At 53.1% G+C, this 23,160-nt stretch overlaps 2 long non-coding RNA genes across 5 annotated transcripts; one reads left to right on the plus strand and one right to left on the minus strand.

Moving 5' to 3' along the window:
- On the minus strand, nucleotides 1–22,908 carry LOC132652733 (uncharacterized). Of its 3 annotated transcripts, none has more exons than XR_009590307.1 (3): nucleotides 22,672–22,908; nucleotides 1,865–2,076; nucleotides 1–254 (listed from the first exon to the last, which is right to left on the minus strand). It is a non-coding gene; the product is annotated as an uncharacterized LOC132652733 (long non-coding RNA). The 3 variants fall into 3 exon arrangements; XR_009590308.1 differs by having other exon boundaries at nucleotides 1,865–2,103; XR_009590309.1 differs by lacking the exon at nucleotides 22,672–22,908 and adding an exon at nucleotides 5,328–5,413 and having other exon boundaries at nucleotides 1,865–2,103.
- On the plus strand, nucleotides 9,971–17,174 carry LOC132652732 (uncharacterized). 2 transcript variants are annotated; one of them, XR_009590306.1, is made up of 4 exons: nucleotides 9,971–10,182; nucleotides 15,550–15,680; nucleotides 16,505–16,646; nucleotides 16,792–17,174. It is a non-coding gene; the product is annotated as an uncharacterized LOC132652732 (long non-coding RNA). The 2 variants fall into 2 exon arrangements; XR_009590305.1 differs by having other exon boundaries at nucleotides 16,582–16,646.
- Nucleotides 22,909–23,160: the final 252 nt, after the last annotated feature.

Here is a 23,160-nt window from a genome sequence, read left to right on the forward strand (position 1 = left end):
TTAGATGCCTAGCAAAAGAGAATGATCTGGCATGGCAGAACGCAGATCAGGGTTTGCCTGGGGACTAGATCAAATAATAATAATGGTGATTCCCAAGGCTGAGGGGCTGGAAAGCTTCTGGGAGAGACAGGCGTGCTGGCACAGCTTCACAGTGGGGTGCTTCTGCCGAAGTTTGCTGTGTAGAAGCCTCCTGGGTTGCATACTGAGCCGCACCTACTGCATACCTCTCCAGGAGACTGTGGTGTGAACCTTCACTGACAGAAGAAAAGAGACAAGGGCTCACCCCTCCTCAGACAGCAGCAGTGCCAGATGGAGGTCCGATTCCACCAAGGCCCAGCTTCCTATCGTTCGTGAGTTTATCTAGCTTACTCACAGTGGGGTCACTTACAGGAATCTGAGGGACCCCGAAGCAGCCTCGTCCCAGCATGGACAACAGCTTCCTCACAGCCACACAGATGGAATCCTTGCCTCAGTCAGCCTTCCCCAGCACCTCCAAGCCCATGAGGTTAGGGCCCCCGAAGGGTATACAGCTTGCTGGGAGGGTGAGGGGGTGTGGCCAGAGCATCAGGTGAGGGTCTGGGGCCCTTCCCACCACTTCCTTCCATGAGGGAATGTCAACAGGGGTCTCGGGATGAAGATCGCAATGAGTTATGCTCAGGGCAAAGAATCCCTTCCCTGGATGACATAGCAAACGTCGGCCACGCTGGCCGCCTCCAAGCCCAGCCGTTTGTAATTAGCACGTAACCTGACGGGAGCTAATGGACAGCAGCTAATGGACAGCAGCTGCTCAGCGGGTTTGGCCCTAATCACTAGAGACTCTGGGAAGCGTTGGCAGAAGGCTCACGGCGGAGCCAGGAGTCAAACCCAGGTCTTCTGACTCCACCGGTCAGTTCTCCTGCCCCGCTGTGTAGGAAGAACTAAAACCCGAGGCTTCCAGAGTCTCCTGTGGCTCCCCAAGACGCCTGACATCCGTAATCTCATTTCCTGAACTAATCCCATTTAACACAGTCCAGTGTGTAACGGATTTGAGGGGCTGGGAGGGCACACCACTTGCTTATTTCCAGCAGGCATCTATTTGGATGGCGTGTGGCCCAGGCCAGGCTGACCATTAAGCATACAGATGTAACCCACCTGATTAAGCATGCTAACTGTGGAGTCAGAGACTAGGAGAGACTCCGGACACTAATGAGAGCCCCTGAGTAGGAGGCTGAGTCCTCCTGAGCCATAGCCTTCTCCTCTATAAAATGGGGTGGCACAGTAGCCCCCGATAATCTTCTGGAGATATTGGATATACGGCAGAAGCCAGTCAATGTCATCACTCCTGGCCTGGCCACAACTATTAGTACCATCACTCTTTGAGTTACCACAATTTGATCATTTAATGAGGCCTATTCTGTTCTTACTGTACAGATAAAGAAACTGAGGCTGCAAGGGGCAAAATGGCTTGCTTGAGATCATACAGTAAGTGTCAGAAATGGATTCAGTCTCACACTTCCTATGTGCCCGAAAACCTGTCTCAATGGTCCATAGAAGCTCTCAACTGGGCCATGGTGGCAGGTTCATAGGAGCCCCTAAAATGGAAAAGCATGGCCAGTGTCCCCTCTCTAGATGCTGGGGTCCACCATTTTGAAGCCCTGGATGGCACAGACAATACTATCATGGCCACCTCCCTGAGCGTGGCGAGGGCTTCAGCCAGTAGGGTCAGGATCGGATCAGTGGGTATCAGGATGAGGATGCTTTAGCTGGGAGCCCATCAGGCAGCCATCAGCTAAGGGGTACGTCAGGTGGGTCCCAGGGGTAAGTTCGAGATAGGTCACCTCAGTTCCTCCATGTTGGGAGTACCTGGTGTATCAGTGATACTCACCTGCAGGCGGAAATGGATTCCCTACAGGACCAGAGAAGTGTGCTTCAAGGACAGTCCTCAGGAGTGAGGTTCCAGGCCTAGGAGGAGGTCACCACTGCTGCAAAGGGACAGTGGAGAGATAGGAGGGAGAAGATGGTGGACCTGGGTTCAGATTCTGACGACTCCGTGAGCCTGGGTATCTTCTTGCCTCCTCTGAGCCTCGGTCGATTTATCTGCAAAATGGAGACCAGCTATGCCAGCTGGACAGGGGTGGGCGACACTTAGATAAAAATCATCTCTCGGGACAGCCAAAGCAAAGGCCACTTTAATTACTGTTTGCCGCCTTCCCTGTCAGAAGCGGCCTCCTTGCAGCCTCCCTGAGGGCGTGAGTCCCAGACTCTCCACCTGGAAGTCCTTCCAAACATCTCCCTGCTGCGGCTGCTGCTTGACTACACAAATGTGATGAACACCTGGTACAGGTTCTCAAGGTCAAAACTCGAGGAAAACTGCAGCGCCACAGTGAGAGAGGCCCGTCCAGGAGATATCAGCTGCAGAGGCAGGCAGGGCCCCTGAACCCTAGGAATAGTCACACGGTTACAAATCTAAAACTCCATCACACTGGGCACTGAGATGCGCACGCTTTCTGTGGTTTAATTTAGGTTAAATTCTTTTTAGATCTTTAAGCGTTTCCGATGTCTAAGCACCAAACACAGTGCACCCCTGTGTGGTCCCTGGCCCACCTTGCCCCAGCAATGGTGCTCGGGGACAGAACTCACACAGCAGACACCTGAGCCAGCAAGAGGCACACATTGCACTTTCCTGGGCCTTGGTGGACACGTGGTGCATAGCACCTGAGCTAGGAAGGCGTGTCCTCAGAAGCACACGTGTTGGAGAGATTCTCCACATCACTGGGAATAAGAGATTGACAGCGGCTCTGATACCCCCAGGGGTCCATCTGAACCCCGTGACCTCAAGCATGTTCCAGAGCAGAGCAATCACTCAGTGGGACCTCAGAGGGGAGGGAACATCTGTTAACATCCATGATGGGCTGTTAGAGGAAGCCCAGACTCAGGGTGCTGCTGCCTCAGGCCCCCAGGTCTGCACAGCCTGCAGCACTCGGGGTCCAGGGTAGAACAGGGGTGCTGGCCAGCTCCACTCCTTATCCTTCCAGGTCAAGACTGTGTCCGGGGCTGGAGAGATAGCTCAGCTGTTAAAAGCGTTGTACTGCTCTTGCAGAAGGCCAGAGTTTCATTCCCAGCACCTAAGTTGGGTGGCTCACGACCACCTGGAGCTCCACCTCCCAAAGAAGATGGATCTGAGTGCATATTCCTGACATACACACGCACATACACATAATTGAAGAGAAATCTTTACATTTTCATGTCCAATCAGCCATGAGTCAGGGAGAGCATGAGACCCCAGGAGGCCAAGACTGGGGCCCTGAAGGGCAGGAAACTGGACAAAACCTGTCTTTTGGCAGGTTGGTGAAATGTTTACACAGGTGACCTTCAAAGCAGGGAGCCCCACTTTGCACCTGTCCTGCCATTTGTGAGCTGTGTGACCCCGGACAAGTTAATTCACCTCTCTGCGTCTCTGCTTTTGGGGAGAGGAGAGGAGGGAGGTTAGATGACCTCACACACAGCCCAGAGCAGAGCAATCACTCAGCTATGAGAGTCATTTCTAAGAAGAGTCTTGGACAGGAAGGGGTCTGTGGCAATGGGGCATGCCACGAATGGCAAAGCTACTGCCCACGAGCCCAGACGCAGGCCACAAATGGCCTCTGTTTGCCCACACAGCCTTCTTTGTTTCTTTTTCTCTTTTTAAATTGTTGCCAACATTTTAAAAATCAGATTTCGCATCAAAAAAAAAATTCAAATTATCTGCTTCTCTTTGAAAAGTTCAAAGATTTGGCAGCGCCAGGCTGCCTTCTGGCCTGGCAACTTCCAGCCAGAGCTGAGTGGCCGAGGCCCTGTCAACTCCATGTCCATGGCTCCTGGCTCTTCCCACTCCCACGGCCATCCTCCCTCCTCTGACCCCTCCCTGCACCTGGACCTCCTATTGTGTGTTCTGAGGCAGGGTCTCTTGGAGCCTAAGCTGGCCTCAAACTTACTATTAACCAAGGATGACCTTGAACTTCTGATCCTCGTGCCTTGACTGGCACACTACTGGGATTGCAGGCATGTGTGGCCATGTCCAGTCCCACGTGGTGCTGTGTTATCTGCCCAGGCTCTGCGCCTGGACCTCCTTGAAGTGGGATTCTCAGGAGACATGGCCCTCCAGGGCCACAGACAGCTGGGACTGTGGCTCAGTTTATCCTCCTGAGCTATGGGCAGTGCCCAGGATGCTGGCCAGGATCCAAGTCTCTTGACCCTGCAGTACTGGCTAGGAAGTAAGGCCAATACTGGGTATTTGTCTTGTTCCTCAGTGTCTCCATCTGTCAAGTGGGACAATAACTCCCCGCCGCACCCCACCCCTGCCTTAGCAGTAGTGATGGTAAAATGAGCTTAAAGAAGTGAGGATCTGAGCACATGGCCTGGCCTTCTGTTACTGTTTGAGGATGCCAGCTGCTGCCTCCCACATGCTGATACGTGTCCGGGATCTCACCCATCCCTCCTTGCCAGCCCAGCCCGCCTCCCAGGGCAGATGGGGCAAACAGAGACTCAAAAATGGGAAGCCATAAGTGATGGAGCTGGGACTTGGTAGTCCAACCCAAGTTCAAGCCAGAATGGTCTGGCCCCAAAATGGCCCATAGCAGGAGCCTCTGCCACGCCCACACAGAGCTCTCGAAGGCCTACTGTGTGCTAGGCACTGTTGTAAGTCCCAGAGGCACAGTAGGGAACACAAGAGATGAGGTCTCCTCTCCAGAGCTCAGTCTGAGACAGGGGTGGTGCTCTGAGAGAGGCAGGTCCAGGAAGAGGACAGCCCCCCAGCGTTAACCAGGGCCTTGCCGAAAGTAGTCAGGGGAGGAGCCCCAGGAAGATGACATCCCACAGGAGGACCCCACCTGTCAGCCCCTGGGTGAGGCATTCCAAGAGGAGGAGGAGCCACCACAGGGGAGGAGCCTGGTGATTTGTGGGCATGGAAGGCCCACTAGGGCCAGCATGGGGAGAGCAAGGAGAGGCTACAAGAAGAACTAAGCCCCCAGGTCAACTCCCAGCACAGGGAGACCCCTTTCTGGGAGAGTCAAGCCAACAGAGCTCCTGACTCTAGCAACGCTGGCTTCCAGCTCCTAGGCATGAGCGTGCGGAGCCTATGAAGAGGGGCCCTATGCACACACGTGCACATGCCAGCACACCCCCCACAGCCCAGCCAGGAAGAAAGGCTGGGAGGGGAAGAGGAGGTCACTCTGACACAGAGCCCCACACACGCCATAAGTGCCAGCATCCCACAGCCATGGCCTCCCTGGCTCCTCACAGCACCGAGGAGCACCACCCCTCCCTAGGCCGAAGGCTCAGGCGGCCCCCTTACTAAACAGCTCTCCTACCTTCGCGCTCCAGCCTTAGGGGAGATCTGAGTCCACCCATTCTTGGACTCAGATTCGTCCGAGCTGCTTTTGTGTCCCACCACCACCACTACCACCACCTGATGCCAGAGAACCCAGAACAAGCTCACGGTGGCAATCCTAGGGAGGTGGGGGCAGGGACGCCACTTTAAAGGCGCAGCAGAGTGTTAGCAGGGTGATGTCACCAGCCCAGGGCACCTGCTGGTGGGTGTCTACAGTTACTCAAGACTCAGACACACACGCACACACGCAATGCATACAGACACACAGATGTATGCACTGGTGCATACAGTTTGAGTTCTCTTCCATGGCTATCAGGTTACCCCCTGGAGCTGATCCAGGACAAAACAGGAAATCCCAGAACCAAGCCAGCCAGATGAGGCAAGGGGCTGGGAATCTGAAACCCCCTCTGCTCTCCACAGCCTCCCACCTGACTCTGCCTTCCCCAAGCTGGGGTCAGCTGCCGGGATTGTCCCAAAGGGTCCTCTCCCCCTCCCCCGGTGTTGACAGGGCCCAGTGATGGCGTTGCAGCTTCAAATTACTGCCCTTTACAACTCCTCAGACTCACACAGAACTCCATTGGCTACAAGTCGCCAAAGCCCGGCGCGGTTGGCCTGATGTCCAGCAGGGGGCGTGCACGCTTCATTTGCCAGGGGGTGGCTTGCGGCGAGCCAGAAGTGGGTTCAGGAGGCGGCTGAAACAGCCCTCGCTTTAGCATCTTCCCATTCCAGGCACAGCTCCCCCACCAGGCAAAGACCAGGCTTCTGCGCCTTGGCACACACCGTGCCCCTGCCAGGCTGCAAACGGAGCGAACCATCTCACTCCTGGTGAGGCCTCCTCTGCTCTTTCTCCACTAGCCGCTTCACCCAGACCCCTACGCCTTTTCATTGCCAGCCTGCCCTTCAACGAGAAGAGATGCCTGGGTAGAGGAGTGACTGTCGGGTAAAAGAACCCAGCTACAAGCCACCCACACCGTTCAGAAACAAATAATTCAATGCAGAAATCCCTGGAGAAGACAATTTTTTTTTCTTTTTTTGCCAGGCAAGCACTCAAACACTGAATTACAGCCTCGGGCCCTCTCTTTTACATTATTTTATTTTGAGACAGGGTCTGACTCAAAGCTCAGGCAAGCTTTGAACTTAGGATCTCCCCACTCGGCCACCCTAGTTGTTGGAAGAATAGGCTTAGCCATCAAGCTCGGTACAATTTTAAACATATTAAAGCACTCTTTGAGATACGAGGGTCACCTCTTGATCTAACTTGATATTTTCAGTCTGTTTGGGTTTGGTGACACAGCCCCATTTTACAGAAGGGGAAACTAAGGTTTAAAAGGGGCCCAAGGTCACAGCCCACTCGTAGAGTCCAAATCCAGTCCCTCTGCTAACCAGCCCTGAGTCCAGCCGTCTGCTAACACCCAACCAAACTCTCTGGGTGACCATAAGAGGAGGAGAAATGTGGCAAAGTCCAGCTGCTTGCCTGGAAGTACTGCTCCTCATGAGCTTCTCCTGAGTCCTAACCTACTTCTCAACCTAACCCAAATCCCAGCTCCACAGTGACTCAACAAAAGCACATGCTGGTGAGGTGTGCACCGCCAGCCTCAGAGACAGTGTGTGATCCTCATGCAGACCCGCTAGGAAGCCCGCTGACCCCATTTACAGGTGAGGGAAGGAAGGTCCCGAGAGGTGAAGCTGTTGCCCAAGGCCGCTCAGCCAGCAGGTAGCAGAAGCACCATCCAAACCGGGCACGATGCTCTCCCGAAGGTCATGTTCTCAGCCATGTCTACATGCCCTTCCTCCAGTTAGTGGTTCTCCCCCTGTGGGTCGTGAGGGGGTCAAATGACGGCTTCCATATCAAATATCCTGCATGTCAGATATTCAGTAGTAAAGTTACAGTTCTGAAGTAGCAACGGAATGATTTTGTGGTTGGGGCCACCATAACATGAGGTGCTGTATGAAAGGGTCTCGGTACAAGGAAGGTTGAGAACCCTGCTCTCGTGTGTTCTGAACGGGCTGTTCTGGCTGAACCTCAGCTAGGTTCACCCCAAAAAGCTGATGCCCTGAAAAGGCTCCTGACCCAAGAGTCAAGGCCAGCCCCAGGCACCAGAATCCCTTCCCTTCCCAGAAATAACTTATCCCCAGGTCTTTGTCTTAATACAAATAACACAGACCCTGTTCTTGCCATTGCCTTTCTCTGGGCCTGGAAGAGTCCTTTGGTAATCCAAGCCTCGGTTTTAACATCTGTAAAGTGGGATAATAGTTCTGAGGTCCCGGATCCACTACTAATGGTTTCTCTCCCATCAAGCCCCCAAGGCTGTGATTTAACCGAGGGAGACCTCTCGTCGCTGATCCATTCATTTGGCAGACCTCCAGACACTTCCAGCCTGAGCAGGGCCAAGCCTGTCTGCACTCCTGTTCGTCATGCAAACGGGATCAGGGGTTGTTTGGAAAATGGGAGGTCAGGCAGGTAAAGCCTGGGGCAGCACCCAGAGCAGAGCAGAGCAGAGCCCTGTGAAGGCAGCTGTTTGGGATCCTTGCAGGTTCTCAAGGTCTGAGGGAGAGAAGAGACTGTCACTTAGATAACTGTCACCCAGGGAAACTGCTGCTGAGTCCAGGGAAGTTCCACCAAGCCCTCTTGGGATCAGGGAAGAATTCCCAGAAAGGTGGCCAAAGGGAGGTTGACGAGGACTGGGCCCCGAGCTAAGAGGCGGAGGGCGCTCCTGGCAGGTGGCAGAGAAGTTCAGAACCTCGGAGGCCGCTGGGCACACCAGACGATGCCCTGGGCTGTGCCTGGGTCAGCTTGGGCACACACAGGTGGGAAGAAGACATTCTACCTGTTGTGAGGCAACACACAGAAGAGGAACAGAATCCAATCTGCCTGTGGGAAAACACTGCATGGCCAGGGCTTAGGAAGACGGGTCCAGGGAAAAGAGTCTAAAAAGGCTGTGTAATGGATGGGAGGCGTGGCCCACCGGCAGAGGCTGTCTGTACCTGGGGTGGGAGCCCGGATGAAGGAGAGAGCAGTGAGGGCTGCTCTCTCTCTCTCACACACACACACACACACACACACACAGCACTCCTGCCTGAGAAGAGGGGCAGCTCCCAGGCAGGGGTGGAGGTGACCCTGACCACAATCAGCTAGGACCAGAGTGAGGCTGGGATGAGTTGGGTGGGGGGAGAGGGAACTGCCCACACACTGAGTCACTTGGCTTATTGGATTTCTGAGAAGTCGTGCCCCTCCCCCACGCCCCGGCAGCCAAGGCCGCTCTTCAAAGCTGAACTGTCCCTCCGTCAGCTTTGAGAGCTCAGGTATTGTACAGGAAGCGGGAAGGGCATGGTGGGGACAGACAAAAGAGTGTCCCTGAGAATTCTCAGAGCCAGCTCTGGAAGAGCTGGGCCTCAGGGCTGACCATGAGGGGAGGTCTTGGGCTTCGGAGGTAGTTGATAGAACAGGCCAATGAACTGTGCGACCCGGAGCCACCTCCTCAACCCCTCTGAGCCTCAGATGAGATGGAGTTATTTTGTGGGTTATTAAAGCATAGCTAATGCTTGCCCAATGCAGGCTCTCTGGAAGGTGGGCGTGACTGTTAGTGTTGAGAGTGGAGTTAACTAGCGAGGCAGAGTCCGGCCTCAACCCTCAGCCTCCAAAGACATCACACACACACACACACACACACACACACACACACACACACACACCAGCCGAGAGAGCTATCAAGATGGCTCAGTAGGTAAAGGCACTTGCTGCTAGTCCTGAATCACCTGAAGCTGATTCCTGAGCCCTGAGACGGCATGGTGGAAGGAGAGAGCTCTGCAAGTTGTCTGTGGACCTCTACACATATGCCAGGTGCCTCTCTCTCTCTCTCTCTCTCTCCTTCCGTCCCTTTTCCTTCCTCCCTGGATTGTCACAGCCTGAGACAGACACTGCACCATTTACAAGACCCCAAGGCTCCCTCAGATGAACTGAGGCCTAAGATCACACAGGTGACAGGATGGAACTCAAGCCACTGCCCAGACCGGAACTCAGGACCTTCCCACAAGCCCCTTCCCAGTGCCAAGTAGTCTCTGCTATCATTTCACAAAGCACGTGCTGTACCTGCACCTGCCATTTCCTGGGACCAACTCAGCTAGCAATGACCTTAGTGGGGTGGATCCCGGTCCCCAGAGGGAACAGCTGAAGCAGGAAGAGTGTGAGACGCCTCCCCAGGGTCCAGCCTGACTGCGGGTCCAGTGTCTTAGCAGAGGTCGGGAATGAGATCCAGTTACAGGTAAATATCAGGTGGACAGTGAGGACCAGGTGATGACTTTCCCGCTGGCTCGTGCCCTGGATCTGTCCCCACAGAGGTGGGTCACCCCTGAGGGCCCCCCAGGAATGCCCACCCTGTGCCACACTCATCCTCTCTCTCCAATGAGCCCTCCCTGAGCCACAGGCTCATTCTTTCCTTCCTGCAAGAGCTGCTCCCTGGAGCTGGGCCCGGAGCCAGGCCCTGCCTGGCCTGAAGACACAGCCGAGCCTGGAGAGGAGGCTCTGGCGAGCAGCCCGTTACCATGCGCCCTTCTGTAATGAGATTAATGAAAATAATAGTTCTGAGCGGAGCTGGCCGCCAGCAGTCACCTACGGGAACGCTTCATAGGTTTCACTCATGCTGCCCTCCCCAGCCTTCGGAGGAAGTGCCTCTGCTTGACAGGCAGGGAAACTGAGGCAGGGGACAGTTCCAGAGTCTTCCATGAGAAAGGCGAGCAGATACCCTTAATGGAGCACCTACGCCATTTTAAACCTCAGGGCATTCGCTGGGAGTAACACACGTCAAATCCCTCTTGTCTGCCTATGACCTCACAGGGTAAGTAGAGGCAGGAGGAGATCGTCCCCCTTCCTCGGCGGAGGGGAGCTGGGCTTCAAGTCTGCAGCCGAGATGGTTACCAATGCCCATCCTTGTCTCAATACATGACTCCCTAAAAGTCTGTGCCAAGACCAGAGAGCAGGGGGATACCAGGAGAGGCTCCTTGGAAGAGGCGTTATTGGGTCATGTTTGAACTGGGTTCTTAAAGGATGAATAGGAGTTTAAAGAGATGAGAGAAAAGGGCACCAGTATGTGCAAAAAACCAGGAACCCAAAGGATAAGTCCTGATTGTCTTTCTTAACTGCAGGTGACTTTTTCCAACTTTTATCTCGGTGCCTTAGTTTCTCCATCTGTAAAATGGGAGCCGTAGTCCTGGGCTTGTGAGGATTGAATGGGTCTAAAACTGCATGGCCACCGGTCTGTGGGGGAGGTAGAGGGCTTACCACCTGCTGAGTGGATGGGCTCAGTCCCTGTGTTCAGCCCCTAGCACCAAATTAACAGCACTGTTCATACGTATCTGTCATCCTAGCACTTAGGAATGGAGGCAGGGGGATCCAAAGCCCAAGGCCGTCCTCTACTACATAGTGAGTTGAACAAGCCAGAGTAACTGTCACCCCAGCACTGGAGATGTGGAAGCAGGATCAGAAGTTCAAAGTCACTCTCGGATACATAATAAGTTTGAAGCCAGCTTGAGCTACATGGAACCATCTTATAGGTAGGTAGGTAGATAGATAGATAGATAGATAGATAGATAGATAGATAGATAGATAGATAGATAGATAGATAGATAGATAGAGGCTAGAGGATGGTTCAATGGTTAAGAGCTGAGTGCTGTTCCAGAGGACTCAGGGTCGATTCCCAACCCCCACATAGTGGGGCACATGTCTCTGTCAGTAATTCCGGTTCCAAGGCATCCAGCGCCCCCTTTCTGCCTCCTCAGACGTTGCATGCATGTGTTGCACAGGCATTTATGCAGGCAAAACACCCGCACATAATTTTAATAATTTAATAATTTTAAGGAACTTTCCAAAAATAAACAGGAAGAAGGAGAGAGAGAGGGGTGGTCAGACCACCCCACAGTGCACTTCTACACAACATGTCTCTAAAGTAGCCCTTTTCCTTGATTTTAATTTTCGTTATAGCTTTATTTATTTATTCTGTGTGCGTGTGTATAAGCAGGAGGTGTTTCGCATATGCCATGGCTCAAATGCAGCAGTCAGGTGCCTGTAACTCTGGCTCTATTAAAACAACCCCACTGTCCCCTCTGACCAGCCCAGTGACATTCCTGTTCCACAAAGGGCCAGGCCCGGTCCCTATAGGGCATCAGCCCTTGACCAGGAGAGAGGCTTTAGAATGTTTGCTGTCATGGTCCTACCTCTGTGCAGTGAAGGAAGATGTCTAGAACCTTATCACCCTTGAATGATGCCACCACTCATGAATGTCACCACCCATGAAATATGTCACCAACCATGAATGATGTCACTACCCATGAATGATGTCACCACCCATGAATGATGTCTTCATCCATTCTACTGGGATATAGATTGCAGGAACACCTAGGTTCTTTTCTCTGTTCTCAACCTACCATAATCTATCACGTAGTGTTTCTCCCTCTGAGCACCCAGGGATTCCCCAAAGAGACGTGGAAGCCCTATTTCTGATCCTGAATGCCAAGATACCGTCATCCTCCAGGCCCCTGCAGCCTGATGGGATGCCAAAAGCACCATGGAGGTTCCCTTGGCAGTTACCACCTAGCTGGCCAGCTAGCATGTTCTCCAGCGAGCCTGAATGAAGGCGACAGCCCTCAAGGAATCGGGGTGAGGGCTTCTGCTGGATTCAAATATGTTCCAGGTTTCGAGGGAGACATGGCTGTAACCTGGAAGAAGCAGGTTAGGCCTGAATGTGCCCTTAAAGCTGCAAGACACAAAAAAAGAACCGATTGGAAGCTAATGAGTATTGATTACGAGGGGAAAGCAGGTTAATTGAGTGAGCCAGGAACTTGGTTGCCAAGGTAACATCTCACTTGAAATCTAATCATCACCCCAGCGGGTATACCCAGGATCAGCCCAGGGACCGGGGATGTGACGGAATGGCTCCTATCTGAGGACCAAGAACCTGAAACATGAAACTATGGCCAAGGGCTGGAGAAGGGAGGGCGGTGCTGCCAGGAAGCCCTGCTACTGAGCCTGAGGCTGGGCACCCTCTCTGTGGGATTCATTTACTCTAAAAGCCAGAGAGAAACCTGGGCTCCTCTAGGCAGGCCACCAGCTCTCTGCTGGCTAGAGACAGTGGCTGTGAGAGGAAGAACCCTTTCTCCTCAGAGATGGAAGAAGACCCAGCTTATTTGCATCGACACAGATGACATTTGAGCTCAGGAAAGAAGTGGTAGTTTACGCCTAGGCTTTAGGTTCCTCTACATCCCCTAAGATTGGGTTGAATGCAGAAAACAGATAGCCAGAGAGATGGACTCTCTGACAGAGCACTAGCCTGGTGAATGTGAGACCCTGGGTTCAGTCCTCAGCGTAGCCAAGAGTGAGGGAGGAGGAAGATGAGGACAATCCCAGTACCTTTGTTAGCAAGCCTCCGTTCTTTGAGGCATTGTGTCTTCTTCTATGTTCACTGTTTATTTATTTTTTTCCCAATTTTACTTTATGTATATGGGTGTTTTGCCTGTGTGTGTGTGTGTGTGTGTGTGTATGTGTGTGTGTGTATACAGTACCCTTTGAGGCCAGAAGAGGGCATAGGCTCCCTTAAGCCTGGAGTTAACAGATTGGCTGTGAGCCACCATGTGGGTGCTGGGAATCAAATCTGGGTCCTCCAGGAGAGCAGCCATTTCTCTTAACCACTGAGCTATCTCTCCAGCCCTTGTTTGTCTTATTTTTATTTCCTCAGGGAACGGAAGGGAGGGGAGGGGGAGGGAAGGGAAGGAAACTAAAGGAAAGGGAAGGAAGGGGAGGGAAAGAAGGGGAGTGAAAGGAAGGAAGGGAAGGAGGGAGGAGAGGGGAAGGGAGGGGAAGAAACAGAAGAAAGGGAAGGAAATGAAAGGAAAGGGAAGGAAGGAAAAGAAGGGAAGTGAAAGGAAGAAAGGGAGGGAGGAAGGGGAGGGGAGGGAAGGAAAGTAAAGGGAAGGAAGGGAAGGAAGGCCCTGATGTGTGCTTGGGCCTCCTCCAAGCACCTGAAGTTAGCAGCCTTCCTGACGGAAGTGTCAGGGTTCACTTGCTTGCAGCAAACAAACTGCCAAAGCACCCACCTTAGAAGACATCCATTTGCAACTGCCTGGGGAGCAGACTGCATCAGTGCCTGCTTAAGATGCAAGAGCTTGTTTTTCTGAATGGGTAGCAGCTGGCTTCAGCCCCTGCGGGACAGTTAGCAGAGAAGAGGTGGCATAGATCTGCGTGAATTGGCACGGACGAGGTGGGATTCAACGGTGACCATCAGAATCACACTTGCATGATAGCTGCCATCTCTGTGTCCCCGAGGACTATTGGGGATGGGGGGGGGCAGCCCACAGAACCCCGGTGGAGCATCTACCGCAGGGGCAGCTCTTGCCACAGCGCCTGACAACCCGAGCTGGATCGCCAAAACCCACAGAAAGATGGAAGAAGAGCACTAACTCACAAAGTTGTCCTTTGACTTCCACAGGAGTGGTGTGGCAGAAGCAAACACACACGCACACACGCACATGCACACACGTATGCGCATACACACGCCATACAAACGTTAAGAACAAACATAAAATATTTTCAGTTTTTAAATTCCAGGGCATTCTACAGGCAGACGTGGTTTGGGGTTTTCTTGTTTGTTTGTTTTCCTAGTAAGACTGGATGGTAGTGCACCCTACCGCAGGGCCCCTTCTCACTTGGAAATCCACTGTATGGGAAAAGCAGAAGGAAAAACTCCGTTCTACAAACAGATCCACCTTTTATTTGCCCATTTTTATACATTTAGGTAGTGGCTTTTCTTTTCTTTTTTTTTTTTTTTCTTTCTTGGGAAATTTTTTTTTCCCCTATTACCAACTGACACTTCAAAAACATCCCTGCAATTAAATCATCAGCATGTCCGTGATTATCTCCTTTGAATAAATTCTATGAAGTTAAATTTCCAGGTCAATTTGCATGCAAATCGTTAAGCTTTTCTCAGATATTTCTAAACCTCGGAAAGTTTAAAGACCCAACCTACATCCAGAAACCATTTTTTTTTTTTGGTATTTTTATTGCAAATTTACTTATTAAGGGTGTGTGTGAGTGTGCATGTGTGTGCACATGAGTGCATGGGTAGGTATGCATGTATGTGTGCATGGGTGTGTGTATGCATGCTTGTACACATGTGTGAGTGTGTGTGTGTGAGTGTATGATGTATGCATGTATTTGCATGATGTGTGTGCATGGGTGCATGTATATGTATGTGTGTATACCACAGTATACAGAGATCACAGGAGACAACTTCTGGGAGTCTGTCCTCTCCTTCCACCAAACGGGCCCTAGGGATTTAGCTCAGGTCATGACAAGCAACTGCCTCTGCTGAGCCATGCACCGGCCCTCGCTTCTCTAAAAAGATCAGGATTTAAATCCACACAAAGAAAAACTAGAAACTGATATGAACAGAGGTGCAAAATCAAAGTCACACACAGCTAAGATACAAGTCAATCTCTCTCTCCATCCTTTCCTCCTTCCCTTCCTCCTTCCCTCTCTTTCTCCTTCCTCTCCTCACTTCCACAACTGCCACCCTTGCTTAACAGAGAGAGAGAGAGAGAGAGAGAGAGAGAGAGAGAGAGATCCTCCTATCTCTTTCTGGTTCTGTCTCACTACTTTTAGTCTCCGATGTCTCTGTTGTGTCCCCACAGGCACACTAGTCATTTTTTTTAACATGTGTGGGTATTTTGCCTGCATGTATATCTATATAGCATGTGTGTGCCTGGTCCACAGAGACCAGAAGAGGGCATCAGATCCCCTGGAACCGGAGTTACAGATGGCGTGAGCTGTCATGTACATGCTGGGAGTGGCCAGTCTCTCTGCCCCCACACCTGTAGTCTTATGTTCACCCTCTCCCCCTCTCCTCATCTCTCACCTTCTCTGTCCCTCTCTTGGGTCACCCCTCCTGCAGGGTTTCATAGCCAGGCAGCTGTGGCTATCACTCACATTTGGGCAGAGCTGTGGAGCTGGCAGGGCACTCTCACAGGCTATCACTCCCCCTCCTGGGTGAGACCCTGTCTGGCAGCTGCTGGGTGCCCCATTGTCCAAAGCTCACAGCTCATAGCTGTCCCCACATTCAGGGATTTAAGCCTCCAAGCTGTCCCAGTCAGATTCTGCAACCTGCCATGTGCTCTCCGATGCACACATATGCACCAGCATGTGCTATCTTCCTCAGGGCGTGCATGCTGATAGGTCAGGCAGACACCAAAGCATGGAAATCTGGGAAGCTGGTGGCATCCTCGGGATGAAGATGGGAAAGGAGCTGCCTGGAGCTACACATGTCCTCCCTCCCCTGTTCCAGCAACTGTGAGTACCTGCAGGTCTCCAAGGGTCCCTCCTGCTGCCTCTGCCTGGCTACCTTCCCATGCCCCTCCCTACCCAAGCTCTTCGTTCCTCCCCCACACCCTTCAGATAGCCAGCGTACTTCTCCCCAAATTCACTCCTTCCTGGCCTCTTGCTTCAACCTGCTCTCCCCGCAGCCTGGCATTATACGGAATGTTCAGACCCACAGGGGACAACCTCAGACTGAGCATTTAGACTCGGAGCATTTAGTCTGGGACTCAGCACACCTGTGGAGACCTCCATCTGCTCCTTGGTGCTGGGCACAGGGTGCAGGCCAGCAAAGGTCTGACGGACAAGTGCGCATCATAAGCTAAGCAAATGTGGACCCTCCTCTCCCTCCCTTCTCCCCTCCCTTCTGTCTCTCTTTTCCCCTGTCCCCTCTCTGCATCTCTGTCTCCCCCCTCCCTGCCCCCATGCACCCCTGCCTGTATGGTCTTTTCTCTCTAGTCCGTGACTTAAAATGGCAGCCTACAGTCCCACCCCCAACTTTGCCTCTGCAGCCCAGATCTCAGCCCAGAACCTCAGCCCTCAATATCTCCACCCAGATGCCCTCCTCCAAACCCAGTACACACTCTGAAATTCCTCCCCTCAGAAGCCAGCTGCCCTTCTGTCCCAACAACCCCCAGCACTTTCTATCTGTCATCCTTCCTGCAGGTGCTAGAGGTGCAAGGGTGGGAGGGTGACCCCTGACTCTTTTGCTCCTCCTCATCCCTTCAATGTCCATCAGCAGGTTCCATCTGCTCTAAATGTGAAGGGCATCCTACTCAACATATCCATCTCCTCCCCAGCCCAAGCCACCAGCATCCCCAACCTGAACCGCTATGACAGCCTCCTGGTCTGCTCTCTCCTACCTGTCTCCATACAGAACCTTCTAATGGCTTCTACTGCTGTCAGAACCAACCATACCATGCATCTGGGTCTCCAACTCTGGTGAGTGAGCCTCCCCCGTCCCCAACTCTCTCCCCCATCATTCAGGCCTCCAAGCTGCCTGGTCCCTCCCTGCCCTGAGATTACACCAACCCCACCTCCTGTCTATATCTCTCTGCCTCTGCGGTTGGCTCTTCTCATTTTTCAGATGCCACCCTTGCACGTCAGTTCCTCAGAGATGTCATCCTCCTCATGAACCTGTTCCCCAGTCAGTAATCATGCAAGGTTGACTCTGGTGTTACCAGGAAGGTTTGAAGTTTCCCCGCAACAAAACGGTAAACCTGTAAGGTGATGGATATGCTAATTATTAATAATGCAATGTGTGCATACAACAAAACCTCACATTGTAACCCATGAACTTGCAACAATTAATATGCATCAGCCCAAAATGGAATAAAGCTGAAACAAGGATTGCCTCCATCCCTCGTCCTCTATCTCTGTGCCCTGCAGCAGCTCTGTCCCCTCAAGGGGCAGCTCCAGAAGGGCAGGAGCCAGGAGGTCATGGTGTAGTTGGTGCTCAATAAAAGCTAACAGACCACGAAATGAAGTGTTTAAGAGTGACTCTTAGCCATCAGTCAGGCAGTGTTCTTCTGCTCCCATGGTGGCTGTGTGACAGGACCTCCACCTTCCTCACCCCAGTGCATTCAAGGACAATTGGGATGAAAACTGTCTCAGCTTTGAGATGGCTCAGACGGTAAAGGCACCTGCAGCCAAGCCCAATACCCTGAGTCTGCTCCCAAGGTGCCACGTGCCGGAAGGAGAGCCACCTCCTGCACGCTGTCCTCTGACCTCTGTATGTGGGTTTGACATGTGTACACACGTGCATACATGTGGCAGAGGCACGCCTAGCATGCATGAGAATTCCGTCTCACAGCAGAACTATGAGCACGAGACGGTATAAGAGAAGCTTTCGGTGCACAGAATGCACCAGACGCAAGGACACCAGTAAGTTCTCACTAAACGCAGTGATTGTTTAGCTCCTGCTCGCCAGATAAGCAGCAGCCCTATAGGAGATGCTTCAGATACACGGGACCTAGCATGGTGACACACGCCTGTAATCCCAGCACCCAGAGGGATGAGGCAGGAGGATCTCGGGTTTGAAGCAAGCCTGGGCTCCATAAGATCCTGTCTTAGAGAAGGAAATGGAAGAGAGGAGAGGGCGCGTCCCTATGGCTCAGGAAGAGTGAGTGACATATTCAAGGTCCCACACATCACTACTAAAGTAGTCCTTAGCTGCTTGGAAACAAAATGAGCAGAGAGGGTGTGAGGTAGATGATGGGCTGTCAGGAGCAGAACTCAAGAGAGAAGCAGGACGGGGAGAAAAAGACCCATATGTGTGGACAGCATGGTAAATCACCAGCCAGTAGCCACAGGCAGACGTGAGAATTTAGGCCTCTGTGCCTGGGTTTGATGTGGTCCTAGGGCCACCCACTGGTACCCTTCGGGCCATGTTTGCCACCCTAGGACTCTCTGCTCCTGCCAAGGTAAGTGTGTGGGTGCAAGCAAACCCCCAGAATGACCACCCACGCATCTCCCCAGATGCCAAGGCCGCAGAGGCAAAGCACCAGCAGGTGGGCTTGGGTCCAGGCCCATCCTGGAAAAGGCCAGCTGAGGGTTTCCATGGAGCCTGTCACCATGGTAACCAAACCTCAGCCGGCAGGACTCCAGCAGAGCCAGGAAAGACAAGCTCCTTTCTTGTCCATATCTCAGGAGCCTAACGGAGGTGGGGGGGGGGTGGGGGCGGGGCAGAGAGTGAGGACAGTAAAGCTTTCTGAACCAGGCTGGGTGGGGGCAGGGAGAAATGGAGGTCATCTTCCTGCTCAGTGGGCCAGTCATAAAGCACCAGAATGTGGCACCCCATTTCACGCCTGTATGCTTTTCTGTTCTCTTCTCCGGCCTGCTCCACCCCTTCCCCTAGAACACCCCTGGCTGTCATTCATGCCTTGCATCCTGACCCTACAGGCAGAATCGGGCCCTTTTCTCCCCTGACCACCCATGTCTGTCTTGTCACACACCCTCAGTGTTTCTATTTACCATAGAACATAGGAAGAAGGGTGCACAAAGAGTACAGACTCCAAGAGCAGAGACCTGAGTTCAAATCCCCAGCTCCCCCTTTCATGTGTGGTGACTCCAAGCCACTTTCTCTCTTGGAGCCTCTACTCTCTGCCCTGCCCTTTTCCCGCCAACGTGATCTCAAGAAAGTATGCAGGCCTCCCTGAAGCTGAGGTTCTTCTTCTGAAAAATGACATGATGTCAGCAAGACGTCTGGGACACAGTGAGGATGGAACAGATGGACAGGCTGTGGGTGTGGCTCGGTTGGCAGAGTGCTTGCCTAGCATGCATAAGGCCCCGAGTTCAATTCCTGACACTTCATAAACTGGGCATGCTGGCACACCTGTAATCTCAGTCCTAGGGAGGTGCAGATAGGAAGATCAGAAATTCAAGTCATCCCTGGTTTTGAAGTCAGCCTGGGCTATGTGGGATTCCGTCTCAAAAAAAAAAAAAAAGAAAAGAAAAGAAAAGAAAAGAAAAAGAAAAAAAGTCAGGCACAGTTCTGGTTTGTATACTCTGCTTCCCTCTCCTGGGGTCTTGCTTTTCACACCCTGGCCTTGTGCCTCAATTCTGCCAGGATTCCCAGTCTGGCATAGTCTGTGCCTTTCAAAGTACAGCCTTTGAGAGGAGAGAGAAGGTTCCTGCTCCAAGCAAGGACTGGGGCTCAGCACAGTGCAGACATTTCCGGCTGGACATGGAAAAGCAGGCATTGTGTGGGGGATAGACACCCCTGGAGCTTCCTGGCAGCAATGCCAGCCCCCCAATTCTCTGTGTGTGTCTGTTTCTCTAGTGTATCTCTGTCTCTGTCTCTCTGGTCTCTCTGTCTCTCTCTGTCTCTGTCTCTCTCTTCTGTGTCTCTCTCTGCCTCTCTGTCTCTCTCTGTCTCTCTTTGTCTCTTTCTCTGTCTCTCTCTTCTGTGTCTCTCTCTGTCTCTTTCTCTGTCTCTCTTCTGTGTCTCTCTCTACCTCTCTGTCTCTCTCTTCTGTGTCTCTCTCTGTCTCTCTCTTTCACTGAGTATTGGTATGTAGGTGTGTGACATTCTAACATACTCATAACAACTCACGCCCTTACGAAGTCTGTCACAAATACCAAACAGACATGACAGAGAAAGATAAAAGGACATCTGTCCCTGGCCCCTACGCTTCATGGCCCAGAGACCACCTCTCAACATCATTCTGTGCATCCCTACCTCAGGCTCTCTTGGATAGCAGAAGACAGAGCCCAAAGCCTGAAACATTCACATTCTCCTTGCTCATCCCAAGCTCAGAGGAACCTACCTTGGGCAGCCCTGGGTAATCTCATGGGACTCCGGGCATCAGCTAGAATATGGAAGCAATGTAATTGAAACCACGTTGCTCCAGGGTCTACACACAAGAAGCCATCCAAAGCAGATGAGGAAAACAGGGTCTCATGCTCAGCAGGCAAGAATAGGTCCCTGCAACTGTCACCCTGGGGCCGAGAACCAAGCTCTTACTCTACAGCCCCTGGATCCTGCCTCTAACACTTTTGCTGCCTCTGAATCCTTTGTGAGGACGGCTGAAACAGACTCTAGAGCCTGCCTCCTGAGTATCTTCAAGTGCAGCATCAAGGTGGGGCCTGGACTTGAACAGACTAATTGTCCTGGGCACCTGACTTTGAGGGCATTGTCCCAGATGAATGTCCCCAGCCTCAGCCTTGACTTGGGTTGACCTTGACTCTGAGATCTAGGTTGTATCCCAAGAGATTCAACTTGAGGTAGGAAAGGGTTTCTTTAGCTTACACTTTCAGGTCACGGTCCGTCACAGAGCGAAGTCAGGGCAGGGACTCAAGCAGGAACCATGGAGATTGCTGCTGACTGACTTACTGTCTGGCTCATACAGCTCAGACCCACTTGCCTAGGGATGGTGCCTCCCGTGGTGGGCTGGGCCTCCCCCATCAGTCACCAGTTAAGACAATTCCTAAAAGATATGCCACGGGCCAATCTAATCTGGGTAACCCTTCAATGGAGACTTCTCCCAGATGTTAAAACCTGAAGCTAGCCAGAACACAATATGTCTAAGGGTGTGGATCAGTTAGTAGAGGAGTTGCCTGAGATGCCCAAGGTTCGATCCCCCAGCACGGCATAAACCAGGCATGCTGGTCTATACCTGAAATCTCAGCCCTTGGAAGGTAGACACAGGAAGTTCAGAAGGCCAAGGTCATCCCTAGCTTAGCTACAGAGCCAGTTCAAGGCTTAGACTACACTACACAAGACCCTGTCACACACGTACACACGTGCAAGTGCCCACATGTCATAGGGCACATATGGAGATCCAAGGGTGGCTTGTGGGAATCTGGTCTCTCCCTCTACCATGTGGGTTCTCAAGTGCCTAACCCTAACCCTCCTGTGACATGCATACTCGTGTGCCCACTACACGCAGAATGAACATAATAAAAAGTACAAAAATAGAAGAGCAATTTCTTAGCAGGCAGCGGGGCAGAAAACAGAAGAGCCCTCGAAGCCCTCTCTCTCCACCTCTGAGAGGCTCTGCTGACAGGGCAGAGACGGCATCCCTGAGGAGAAGAATAACCCTCACAAAGACACACGGCAAGCCAAGGTCGGTGTCCATTTGAGACCCAACCCCAAGCCAGGTCTCCTTGGAACACCCTCCCTGACACAGCTGCCCTTCAGCATCCCTGTCTCTGAGTAGCCCCTCCACTTCATTCACGTGACCCCAGCCCACACCTCTCCCCACGGCAGCCCCAGCTGGACATCCCTGACCCCCTCGCCCCAGCTCTTCAGACCCCCCAGGAGTCCATCTGTGCACTGCCCGCCTCTCCTTTGGAATCTACCCCATCTGCACCACCGCTCACTCGGCCACTCAAGCCGGCGTGGGAGGTGGCACCCAGAGCAGAGCGCCTCTCCCTCCGCTGTGCCTGCATGTGAGCCAGCCAGAGTCCCACCCCCTCCCCCACCTGAGCACACCCAACTCGTGTCCCCCTCCTCTATCTGAGCCACCCCCCCCTCCAGTGCATACTGTCCTTCAACAAGTGTCTGTCCCTTCTCCACTGTCATACAGGGCCTTAAGCTGGGCATTGGGACTGAGCAAAACAGTCTCCATGACTGCATGAAGCCAGTGCTGGGCCATGTGCCTGCTCAGACACCCTCCCGTGGCCCCTCCATGGCTGTTGGGGTCGAGGGCAAACTCCAGGTGGGTACCACATTTCTGGACTGCTCCCCAGCCCCTACTGATCCTTCCAGGTGTGTCCCTTGCCATTCTGTCCCTGAGGTCTCTCCCAGCTTCCCAGAGAAGCCTACACTCCCCACGAATACAGCCAAATGCAAACACGGCACCGAGTAGCGTGTTGTATTCACGGATGCACCGCGGTATGCATGACGAGAGCCAAAGTCCAGCTACCTTGACATACGCTTCTGTCTAAACTACCCCTGCTGTAACTGCTGAAGTCTCCGTGCCTACCCCTTCCAAGCCGAAGCATAGAAGGCCCTGCCTTTCCCTGATTGTTGCCACAAGCCAACAAACATCTGCTGAGAGGGCGCAGCCCAGGGCTCAGCTTGGTCTCCAGACCTGAGCCTGCGGACCGGACCGAGCCTCCCGGGACGGGAAGACGTTCCTGAGACTGGCCAGGCCAGGCCGCAGTCTGAGGTGGTGAGTCACCCCTGGCTGCAAGTCAAGGAACCCTCAGTGAGCCCTTGTTTGGAGAAGACCGGGATTAGCAGCGCGGACACAGGGAGACAGTCATCAGGAGTCACCAAGGCCCTGACACACCGGGAGGGACACGGAAGGATCCAGGTAACTGGAGACCTGTATAGAAGATGCAGTCAGACCCAGAGCAGAGGAGCTGGCGAAGGGAGAACGCGTGCACGCGCAAGGCCACATGCAAGAGCGCGCAGGGACCCTGGCACACGCTCCTCGCGATCCCCAACCTGCTCCACCCGCGCCCGGGACCCTAGCGTGGGCAAAAGGGGAACCAATGGGCTGCCAGGCCTGGGCATTACCTCACCGGGATGCACTGCCATTGGCTGGCCGCTGCGCCGGTGCGCGCTGTTGCTATGACAGTCCCCGGGCCGGGCGGGCGTTGCGCAGAGATGCCAGGAGGAGGCTCACCACTTGTCTCCAGGGATCCCCATTCAGCCCCAGGGACCTCTGCTGAGGCTTCAAGAGGAAAGCCGAACTCCGGCTACTTCAACAGGAACAAAACTCTAATGACACCCATCACCTTCTTGCCACAAATACTCCCGCCACTCGGCGCCTGGCACATCTGCCTCGGGGCCCCACCCTGTCACTACACACGCAGCTGCAGACAGCCGGGCTTACATACATAATCACGCAGGCCGGCGCTGAGCTCTGCATGGCCAGATGAGTCCCTCCAGGTCTGTGCCCTGGTAGACCTGCCCCAGCTAAGGGCCCACGGGCACTCTTTGAGATGTCCCAACTCAACCACTGAGTCATGAAGGCTTCTAGGAGACAGAAAGGTAGAGATGAAG

Source organism: Meriones unguiculatus, chromosome 3 (genome assembly GCF_030254825.1).
Source record: "Meriones unguiculatus strain TT.TT164.6M chromosome 3, Bangor_MerUng_6.1, whole genome shotgun sequence".
NCBI lineage: Eukaryota > Metazoa > Chordata > Mammalia > Rodentia > Muridae > Meriones > Meriones unguiculatus.